The sequence below is a fragment of the Felis catus genome, chromosome B3 (assembly GCF_018350175.1).
Source record: "Felis catus isolate Fca126 chromosome B3, F.catus_Fca126_mat1.0, whole genome shotgun sequence".
Taxonomy (NCBI): domain Eukaryota; kingdom Metazoa; phylum Chordata; class Mammalia; order Carnivora; family Felidae; genus Felis; species Felis catus.
The window spans coordinates 128691183-128703852 of NC_058373.1; positions in this window are offsets into that span (position 1 = coordinate 128691183).

Sequence of the window (12670 nt, forward strand, 5' to 3'; positions counted from 1 at the left end):
CATATGTTTCAGAATTAAGAATTTTTGAGTTCTAGAAAGGTAAAAAGGTCCATAAACATACATTACATAACACTGCCTGCAGTTTGGGAGCAGCGTCCCATAATCAAATATATTAATGTTTTCAACAAAACTTATGAATATTCACACTAATTGAGACAAAGACTGTAAATAGCCTCACATCTGTTCAGATCAGATTTGGCCTTGGAATAAGATTGAGTGCCAAATTTACTTTTAAAAACTCTCAGTTTTTAGAGCTTTTTGAATTTCAGAATTATGAATAGGGGATTATGAATCTGTTGCAAGAACAGAGTTCAGCATGATTGCTATATAAACGCTAAATAAACAACAACAAAAAACCCTAAACAATTCTTATATACTAGCTACAGAAATTAGAAAGTACAATTTTGAAAATGTTAACAACAAAGAGCTGTAAAAAGAATGAGGAATAATGACAGAAAAGTATTACCATTTTTCAGATAAAATTATAAAATTTGAATAACATAAAAAATAAGATTCAAGTACATGGAGAAACTTACCATATTTATATATAGAAAGATGCAATACTGCAAAGATTTCCTTGCAATGCAATTATGCAGAGTTCAATAAAATATCAATGCAAATCCAAAGGGATTTTTTAAATATAACTTGACAAGTAGATTGCAATATTTATATGAAAGAGAAAAGGGCCTGGAACAGGTAAATCTATTCTGAAATAGGAAAAAGTGGGAGGCTTCAAAGCAAATAGCAAGACAACATTTTTGAGTGATTTGGAGGTGGATAAATTGACCCGTGGTACAGAATAGAGATAAGAGAAACCAACTCTTTCTATGGGATAAATGTGACCTTAGGAAGCAGGGAAACATAGGCTATTCAAACAATAGTAGGAGCAAAATTGCTTATCGATAAGAAAAAAAACAAAGATTTAACCTCATAACAACCACTCATTGAGTAGATAAAAATATACACATTTAAAGTAGTTTAAACACTAATAAAAACATATGGTCATAGATTTAGAACTGTGAGGTAAGAAAGGATTTTATTTGTCTGCATTAAAATTATTTTTTTCTGAACTTAAAGTACACTGTAAAAAATTAGAGAGCAAACTTCAAATTGAGAGTAGATATTTTCTTTGTATGTGTCTTCTAAAATATAGATATCTATATAGAGACAAACCTTTAGAAATCAATAAGAACAAAAGACACAACTCATTTAAATTATGGGAAAATTATATAAAGGTACAAATCAAAGAGGAGCAAACTTAAAAATACAATATGTGAGAAATATCTATTCTCATCCCTGCAAAAAGCAAATTCAAACAATGAGATGTCATTTCATATCCCAAAGCTTGGCAAAAACTGAGAGGTCTGACAATACGTTTCAGTAAGAATTGAAAAAGCAGTATTTACAAGCTGCTGTAAGGAAATGGGATAAACACTTAGTAACCATTTCACAATATCTAGTAAAATTAACTATGTGAATAACGTGCAATTTGTAACCTATCAGTTCTACTTTCGGCATATATCTTGGAGAAACTTTTGAACACATGTACAAGAAAACAGATTAAAAAGTGATCATACCAGTACTGGAAATAATGGGTTAATTGTAAAGGTCTTTCAGAGGTGCCTGGGTGGCTGTCGGTTGAGCTCACTCTTGATCCTGGCTCAGGTCATGATCCCAGGGTTGTGAGATTGAGTATGAGATTGAGCGCCATTGGCCTCAGCACTGAGTGTAGAGCCTGCCTACATCTCTCTCTCTCTCTCTCTCCTCTCTCCCTCTGGCTGTCTCCCCACACATTCTTTCTCCCTTAAAATAAAATCTTAGAAATATCATAAAGGTATGGGACGCCTGGGTGGCTCAGTCGGTAAAGCATCCGACTCTGGCTCAGGTCATGATCTCATGGTTTGTGGGTTCCAGCCCTGCATCCAGCTCTGTGCTGACAGCTTGGAGGCTGGAGCCTGCTTCGGATTCCGTGTCTCCCTCTCTCTGCCCCCCCTGCTCATGCTTTGTCGCTCTCTGTCTCTCAAAAATAAATAAATGTAATTTTTTTTAATTATAAAGGTCTTTCATGTCTAGCAACAGAAGAATGGATATATATATTATATATATTATTATATATTATTAATATTAATGTTATATATTATATATTTATATCTATTATATTACATTATAATTATATATATTAATAATATATATTAATTATAACATATAACTATATAAAATTTCATATTTGATATATAAAATAATGCATATTATATATAAATATTTCATAAACATATACAAAATATGCTTAAACTGAGTATACAACTTACTACCAGAAATGGGACAAAGAAGGGGAGAAGTAGCCAAAGACTGGAGATGACAACACAGGTAGCCGTGTCTTTATTATCATTTCTTCAAAAGGTAACGGAAAAAGATCTGCCGCTGGTATTAACATTATATTTTGCTCAAATTCACTTACAGAAGTGCTCGCTTGTATTTTTAAAATAATCAGTTTGCTTAAATTTTATTGTAGGAATAATTTTTCAAATACATCGAGACGCTTTGGTCTTCTGCATCAGGGCCGCTGCCCAGTTCTGCCCCTTCCAGTAATCAGTCAGTCTCCTAGCAGGGAATATGGAACATGGACAGTGACTGCTCCAACATCTTGTAGGTTATTTTAGGTCTCAGGTTTTGCACAGACTTCTCACCTCCTAATCCTGCTAATCCCCACAACTTCTAATCTTATTTACTTATTTATCAACTTAAAAAATTCCAGAAGTGCTACATGCAACCATTGCAAAAGTGTGTGTGTGCGTGTGAACGCATGTGCACATTCATGCACACAGGAAGATGGGGGCATGAATAATCTCAAATCAATTTAAGCTTTCCTGAGCAGAGGTTGAGATCCACTTGCAGAGGGGTGCCTGGGTGGCTCAGTCAGTTAAGCGATCGACTCTTGACTTTGGCTCGGGTCATGATCCCAAGGTCATGAGAGCCAGCCCCACATCAGGCTGGCACTGGGCTTGGACACTGCTTAAGATTCTCTTTCCCTCTCCCTCTGGCCCTCCCCCATTTGCACTCAAGCTCTTTCTCTTAAAAAAAAAAAGATCCACTTGGGGAAAAGACACCCAACACCAGTGACTTGACCTGCTGTTGGCTTTGTGTTTCTGACCCATCTCCCTAGTTGTCTCCTGAGATGCCTACTCATCCATCTAAACTCATGGGTCATCTCACCCATAACTTCTGGGTGTGAGGTATTCATTTCTTTAATTAAATACTTAGGAAAAACTTACTCTATGCAGCACTGTTCTAAGGCTTGAATTCTGAATGAAATGGAAGGGGCATCAAAATTTTGAACGATCTTTATGGAGTCAATTTAAATATTTTTCACATCCAAAAAAGGATGTCCTCTTCAAGAGTTTCTTAATCCACTCTAGGTAAAGCTGTGATCTACCTCAAATTTCTCAAGTCATACCTTGGATGTCTCACTTGTCTTAAACAAACACTTCCTCAACTAGACTTGGGACCCCTTTGTCCTCCTTTATCTACTTGCCCCACTTCATCAACCATGGTTTCATTCCACTCCAGTCTGTGTATGTCCAAATCATATCCCATATGTCTCTCCAGTCACATCTAAGGTAATGCCTGTGTGTTACTGCCACGGTAAAAGTACCTGTGTACATATAGCAATGGAAAAAGAACCAATCTTAATAATTATTTTGGTCTGGAGTCTTTATGTAATTTTATACATATATTTACTAATTCTGATTATCCTAGTCTTTTGTCAATCCATGTATCTATCAGGTATTATTTTTCTTCTTTCTGAATAACTCCTTTAACATTAATTGTATTGCAATGAATTCTGTCAATTTTTATTCTGGGGTGTATATATATATATATATAGAGAGAAAAATTTATGTCAAGGAATTGTCTCATACAACTGTGAGGGCTGACAACTCAAAAATATGCAGAGCAGCCAGGCAGACTGGAGACCGAGAGAAGAATTGATGTTACATTCTTGAGTCTAATGTCCATCCCTTCTTTGAGGGAACTCAGTTTTTTCACATAAGACCTTCAACTTGTTGGACAAGGCTCACCAACATTACGGCATGTACTCTACACAAAGTCCACTGCTTTAAATGATAATCACATCTAAAAATTACCTCCGTAGCAAAATCCAGACTGCTGCTTGACTACAAACTGGGCATCTTAGTTCGTCAAGTTGATACATAAAATCAATTATTATATTTTGTCTTTATTTTTGAAGGTATTTTGTGGGTGTAGAATGCTAGGTTGACAAAGGTGTGGTTTTTTTGTTGTTGTGTTTTGTTTTGTTGTTGTTCTTCCTTGCAGTCCTTTAAAGCTGCCATTTCATTGTTTTCTACCCTGCATGGTTTCTAGGGAGAAATTTTCTGACATTCTTACCTTTGTTCTGTATATATGTGTCCTTTTTTTCAAGGGGGGTATCTTATTTTAAGATGCTCTTTTTTTTCACTATTTTCAACAATTTGATATTATTTCTCTCTCTTCTTCTTAGGGTTTGTGGTGCTTGTTGGTTATGCAGTGCTATGGTCTGAAGTTTCACTCCCCCCGCCCCCCCCCCAAATTAACATATTGAAATCCTAATACCTAATGTTGTGGGGGTTGGAGGTGGGGTCTTTGGAAGTACTTAGGTTATGAAGGTGAGGCCTCATGAATCAGATGAGTGGCTTATAAAAGAGATCCCACAAGGCTCTCTAGCTCCTTCCACCATGTGAGGACACAAGGAGAAGGACCTTGTGGAGGACGCCCACCATACAGGCAGCCTAATCTCAGACATCTGGTCTCCAAGCTGTGAGGAAGAGATTTCTGTTGTGTTTAAGCTACCCAGTTGGTGGTATCAGTCATAGCAGCCCAAACAGAGTAAGGCATTTAGATTTATGGTTTTCATCAAGTTTGGAAAGTTTTCAGCTATTATTTAAAAAATGATTTTTAATTCTTCCCCTCCACTCCACTTCTGTCCTCATGAATCCCCGATCACTCCTCTGCAAACTGATATTATTCTGCAGCTCATTCCATCTCTGTCCAATTTGGTTCCAATCATTTTACTCACTGGACTTCATTTTAGACGTTTTCTAAACGCAGAATAGTAGTCAAGTGGGTTAGTTCTTAGAGGTGTTCTGAACCGGGTCTTGGCAGAAATGGAAATCGGAGGAAGTTTAAGAAGCAGGCCCTGGTGTTTATGATCATCAGTACTCACAATGTCTCCAAGACCCTGCCTTCTGCTCAGCTTTGCCTCAGGGGGGGACTAGAGGAAGCAGACATTGACATGCCTTGCAGTTCAGGACATCTCTCTTGGGCAAGTTGTCACTCTCAATTTCTGGTAGGCAATCAATATCTATTAACTATTCTTTTAGAAAGCCACCACTATGACTTTAGTTTGGGGGAGATGTTAAGACGTGCTCTCCAGCTCCAGAGCACTGAATTTTCCACAGAACCAGGACCACTGCCCCATGGCAAGCCCTATGGAAAATACCCAGTCCAAGTCTTGGTCATTCTCTTTAGACAAGGTCATCCTTTGGATCCCTTTGTCCTCAAATTTGGAAACAATTGCTAATTTGCAGCATAGTTCTGCTTTTTGCCTAATTATTAAGATCATTACTTACAGGATTCAAGGGATGCCTGGGTGGCTTAATCAGTTAAGCATCCCACTTCAGCTGAGGTCATGATCTCACGGTTCATGAGTTTGAGTCCCACAGCAGCCTCTGTGCTGACAGCTCAGAGCCTGGAGCCTGCATCGGATTCTGTGTCTCCCTCTCTCTCTCTGCCCCTTCCCTGATCATACTCTGTCTCTTTCAACTAAAAAACAAATTAAACATTAAAAAAAAAAAGAGAGAGAGATTCAAAACTGGTGGTTTTTTAAAAATTATTTATTTATTTAAGTAATCTCTACACTAAAGTGGGGTTCAAACTTGTGACCTTGAAATCAAGTGTCACATGCTCTTCCAACTGAGCCAGCTGGGGACCCTAAAAACTGTTGTTTTTGAGAAATATTAAAATGTTACCACAAACACTATTGGGTTAATATTTTCTTGTTTTCTAAGAGGCATTGGCAGTGTTTCTAATTTTTATTCCTACATGAAGGAAATCCAGATTAAGGGACATTAAGTCAAAATTTTCCTATAAATGTGAAAATGTTAACATTGATTAGTTAAGACGAAAGTCTGTCCCTAATCCTTAGTTTTCTCAGAATTAGTACTTTGGAAGTAATTAATGGTTATTTTACAATAATAATTGATCCCATGGTACACATACCCTTCCAGTGCAACTCATTAAAATAAAGACATTTAATTTGATAATCAACTGTAATACCACTCAGCTAACAAGATGTAGCATCATTTACCGGCTTCATAGTCATTATATATGGCAGAATAATAAATAATTAACCTATTACAAGAACATCTGGTAATCCTTTAATCAGTGTACCCTCAGCTTATTTATATAAATCTCAATTTGGTCTATGTTGCTTAGATTTCATGAATTTAATTTACCTTTGATGATTAAGTAACTAATTATTTGGTTACTCTATTATGGTTTTTACTCTAACATAATCATGGGCTAATCAGAGTACAACATTATAATCTATCACCTTATATACTAAATGCACTTGTATAAAAGAATGATAAGGTAAACAATTCTTTCTAAATATTTTAAATATTTTCATATCACCATGTAATATGAAAAAAAACATGGAAAGCACATAAAGAGATAATGTGGAGTAATGAAAGGCAAAATGATTTTTCATGTAAAATTATGTGTTTCCTTTTATTGCTTCTTCATTCATTATAAAATGTGAGTGATCACTCTGGCTTCATCACAAACTTATGAAGGAGAGTGTATTATTCCCAATTTACAGATAGAATAGTGAGGCCCCAAGAGTTTAAGTCACTTCTCTCAATTATTAAGTGGTCCATTTGAAATATTTGCCTATTTTATCCCAAAATTTATTCACTGTACCATATTTTTCTTTATATTTTTATAACAAATATGTAAATAAATATATTTATTTCAGGGATTTTTAGGAAAAATGAATATAATCTTTCCTTAAATTGTTGTCTGTTGAAGTAGATACAACAGAAAATGCAGGAAGAGGAGGAGGAAGAGAGGAGAAAACCAAGAACAGGAAGAACATGAACAAGAATAAAAAGATGACTTCTTCCATCATTTTACCCATATCCCTATCTTATAATCACATTAACATGTTTCTCTCTCCTGTTAAAAAGAGGTGTCTGTTTTGTTTCAGTTTCAGCCTACTGAGATCCAGTATTGGAGCTGGACCAGACCTTGTGGTCCTTATTATGATTGCAAAAGGCCCTCAGTAATAGCCATCAGAAAACTGGAAAAGAGAGAGAGAGAGAGAGAGAGAGAGAGAGAGAGAGAGAGAGAGAGAGAGAATGCAAGCCAGGGGTCCTGCTTTTACTGGGGTCAAGAGTGGGATGTAGGGTTTCAGGGTTCACTCCTTATTGGAAAATTTAAAATGGAAGAATGGGAAATTAAAGCACAGGAAGAGAAAAAAACCACAAGTGACCCAAATGGTCAGTCTATCAGACCCTTGTGGTTGGCAGTGTGTTTATTTGAGATGGCCATCCTTGAAGTGGATGCCTCCGTAATCAAAGCTTAAATAAGGAACTTTTATTACTAAAAGAAAAGCCAACTGTCAGAATCTATGCCACAGTGGAATAGCTTAATAGCCAATGTTTGTTTTTATCAGTTTATTTTTGTATTATTTCCGTATCTATTCCAGTTGTTTTTATTCTGGGTTGACCAGACATGGTGAGATCATGAAGCTTTAAAGCTTCTTTCTTAAAACAAAGTTCTCTGGGGTAACATAATATATAGATTTGAGAATAGAAAGGACTTATTCGGGAAACCCTGATGGTACTTCCCAGAGTACTGTTAAATTATGTATATATTAGGATCATGAAAGTCCTACTCACTGTATTTCTCTATTATAGGATAAAGGTGAGTAGAATTCAATTAAATTGACAGAATAACAATTATCAATAGCAAATTTATAATTTCTTATCACTTATTACATATCAACATGCTTTGATAATTATATTTGATTCCACATTTGTCTTAATGTAGACATTACAATATCTTTCATGGGTAATCCAATGACAAAACAACAACAAAGACACAGATGCTCAATGACTAATTCAAGTTCTTTATCTAAGAATATGCAACTAACTCAATGTCAAACAGCAAGTCAATTAAGAAACCAGTAAGAAAATGTCTAATTCTAGAGCTAAATGTTACCAATAGGCAGAAATCACTTTTTAAAAAATGCTAGCTACCCTTTGGAATAGAAACAAACCAATCTCTTAGAAGAGAAAGGATTCAAATAATTTCCATGAACCTGACCCAGTCTGAGACAGTTCTCTTAGAACAAAGACTTTGAAGTGAAAACCTGACAATTTGTTATATTACCAATTTAGAAAATAATCTCAAACCTTACTGATACAATGCCAACCTGTCATGTTACAAAATTCCCCCCTTATTTTGTCAGATCATTCAGCATAACAACTGTTTTCTCTAAATCTTTCAGTATTCTGGAGCAAAGGTTAGAAAAAAGCTGTTTCTTTTCTATTAGGAATCTTTCATACCTTTTAGAGGTTGTTTTTTTTAATTTAATTTTTTATTTTTTAAAATTTACATCCAAATTAATTGGCAGATAGTGAAACAATGATTTCAGGAGTAGATTCCTTAATTTCCCTTACCCATTTAGCCCATCTCCCCTCCCACAACCCCTACAGTAACCCTCTGTTTGTTCTTCATATTTATGAGTCTCTTCTGTTTTGTCCCCCTCCTTGTTTTCATATTATTTTTGTTTCCCTTCCCTTATGTTCATCTGTTTTGGTTTTTAAAGTCCTTGTATGAGTGAAATCATATGCTTTTTGTCTTTCTCTGACTAATTTCACTAAGCATAATACCCTCCAGTTCCATCCACATAGTTGCAAATGGCAAGATTTCATTCTTTTTGATTGCTGAGTAATACTCCATTGTATATATACCACATGTTCTTTATCCATTCATCCATCAAGGGACATTTGGGTTTTTTTCCATACTTTGGCTATTGTTGATAGTGCTGCTATAAACATGGGAGTGCATGTGTCCCTTCAAAACAGCACACCTGTATCCCTTGGATAAATGTCTAGTAGTGCAATTGCTGGGTCGTAGGATAGTTCTACTTTTAATTTGTTGAGGAACCTACACACTGTTTTCCACAGTGGCTGCACCAGTTTGCGGTCCCACCAGCAGTGCAAGAGGGTTCCTCTTTCTCCGCATCCTCACTAACATCTGTTGTTGCCTGAGTTGTTAATGTTAGCCATTCTGACAGGTGTGAGATGGTATCTCATTGTGGTTTTGATTTGCATTTCCCTGATGATGAGTGATGTTGATCATTTTTTCATGTGTCGTTTGGCCATCTGGATGTCTTCTTTGGAGAAGTGTCTATTCATGTCTTTCACCCATTTCTTCACTGGGTTATTTGTTTTTTGGGTGTTGAGTTTGATAAGTTCTTTATAGATTTTGGATACTAACCCTTTATCTGACATGTCATTTGCAAAAAATAGAAATGGAAGGAACACTTCCAAAGTCTTCCTATGAAGCCAGCATTACCTTGATTCCAAAACCAGACAGAGACCCCACTAAAAAGGAGAACTATAGACCAATTTCCCTGATGAATATGGATACAAAAATCCACAACAAGATATTAGCCAACCGGATCCAACAATACATTAAAAAAATTATTCACCACGACCAAGTAGGATTTATACCTGGGATGCAGGGCTGGTTCAATATCCACAAAACAACGTGATTCATCACATCAATAATAGAAAGGACAAGAACCATATGATCCTCTCAATAGATTCAGACAAAGCATTTGACAAAATACAGCATCCTTTCTTGATAAAAACCCTCAAGAAAGTAGGGATAGAAGGAACATACCTGGAGATCATAAAAGCCATATGTGAATGAAACAATGCTAATATCATCCTCAATGGGGAAAAACTCAGAGCTTTCCCCCTAAGGTCAGGAACAAGACAGGGATGTCCACTCTCGCCACTGTTATTCAACATAATATTGGAAGTCTTAGCCTCTGCAATCAGACAACACAAATAAAAGGCATCCAAATCAGCCAGGAGGGGGTCACACTTTCACTCTTCACAGATGATAAGATACTCTATGTGGAAAACCCAAAAGATCCCACCAAAAAACTGCTAGAACTGATTCATGAATTCAGCAAAGTTGCAGGATATAAAATCAGTGCACAGAAATCGGTTTCATTCCTATACACCAACAATGAAGTGACAGAAAGAGAAATCAGGGAATAGATCTCATTTACAGTCACACACAAAAAAAAAAAATACCTAGGAATAAATCTAACCAAAGAGGTGAAAAATCTATACACTGAAAACTATAGAAATCTTATGAAAGAAATTGAAGAAGACACACACAAAAAAATGGAAAAAGATTCCATGCTCCTGGATAGGAAGAACAAATATTGTTAAAATGTCAATACTACCCAAAGCAATCTACATATTTAATGCAATCCCTATCAAAGTAACACCAGCATTCTTCACAGAGCTAGAACAAATAATCGTAAAATTTGTGTGGAACCAGAAAAGACCCCAAATAGCCAAAGCACTCTTGAAAAAGAAAACCAAAGCAGGAGGCATCACAATCCCAGACTTCAAGCTATACTACAAAGCTGTAATCATCAAGGCAGTATGGTACTGGCACAAGAACAAACACTCAGGTCAACGGAACAGAATACAGAACCCAGAAATGGACCCACAAACGTATGGCCAACTAATCTTTGATAAAGCAGGAAAGAATATCCAATGGAATCAAGACAGTCTCTTCAGCAAGTGGCGCTGGGAAAACTGGACAGCGACATGCAGAAGAATGAACCTGGCTCACTTTCTTACCCCCCACACAAGAATAAACTCAAAATGGATGAAAGACCTCAATGTAAGACAGGAAGCCACCAAAATCCTCTAGGAGAAAGCAGGCAAAAACCTCTTTGATCTTACCCACAGCAACTTCTTACCCAACACGTCTCCAGAGGCAAGAGAAACAAAAGCAAAAACGAACTACTGGGACCTCATCAAAATAAAAAGCTTTGCACAGCGAAGGAAACAATCAGCAAAACAAAAAGGCAACTGACAGAATGGGAGAAGATATTTTCAAATGACATATAAGATAAAGGGTGAGGTTGTTTTGAAAAATAAGGGTGGGAAATAGAACCCATGAGCTGGAAGGTACCAAGATCTGTATGTTTCCAGTCTCCTTCTTCCCCTCCAACCTCCTCTTCCTCCCCTCTCCTCCTCCTCCTCCTCCTCCCCCTCCTTCTCCTTCTCCTTCTCCTTCTTCACTGTGCTTTTTCTGTTACTGATATTTCCTGCAAGAGATTAGGGCACATCAACTGTACAATACATTCTCTGATGATCTTTCTGCACTTTCTCATAAGTAAATTTTTCATGACTGGGAGAGCATGTGTACTACTAATCCTTCATGTGAGTTACCCCATTCTACACCAGAAAAGATATTCTCACTCAGGGTCAGGGCTTTGCGATAATATTTTTTTTCACTATATTAAGTTTATTATCAAATTGGTTTCCAAACAACACCCAGTGCTCATCCTAAAAGGTGCCCTCCTCAATACCCATCACCCACCCTCCCCTCCCTCCTACCCCCCATCAACCCTCAGTTTGTTCTCAGTTTTTAAGAGTCTCTTATGCTGTGATAATATTTTTAATGATAGATGAGCAATTCATACCACTTACATTTCTGATACTGTATGTAAGTAGGAGAGAGTATTCACATGAATGTTTGTATGTGCACATTAGTTTTACACTTCCTGCTGGACTGCAAGTTCCTTTAATGCAGAGACCATGCTGTATTAGTCAGGGTTCTCAGGGAAAACACAACCAATAAGATGTGTATACTTTTGTGTATGTATGGATGTAGAGAGAAAGAGAAAATTGGCACATATAGTCTTGGGGTCTGATAAGTGCAAAATATGCAGAGCAGTTCAGCCCAGCTAGAAACCTAGAGAAGAGTTGATGCTGAAGCTTGAGTCCAAAGGCATCCTAGGGGCAGAAATCCCTGTACTTTAGGGACCTCCATATTTTATTTTAAGGCCTTTAACTGATTGAATGAGGCCCACCCACATTATGGATACTGTATTTTATTCAAATTTTATTAATTTAAATAGTAATCCTATCTTTGTAGAGATACTTAGGTCTGCATTTGATCAAATATCTATGTACAATGGCCTGCCTGGTCAAGTTGACACCAAATTGGCCATCACACATATCATAGGTTTTGATCACTCACTGGGTTCCGTACCCAGGATAGACTTCAAAAAGTTGAATGCTTCTTCATATTTCACGTATTGGCTTGTATTTTGTTTTCCCTTTGGAAACTTTTGTTGATCATGACTCAGTTGCAATGACCCAGTTTAATTTCTATATTTTAAGACCAATTCCTGGATTCAAAACTTAAAAAAAAATAACTAAATGAAAAGAAAGGAATATGCAGAAAGTAATTTGGTTTATCAGCTAAATGTGAATGGTAAAGGGGGAAACATTTGGAGATACATAATCCAGTCATTAATTGAGTAAGTTAATTTCTTTCTTGAAAT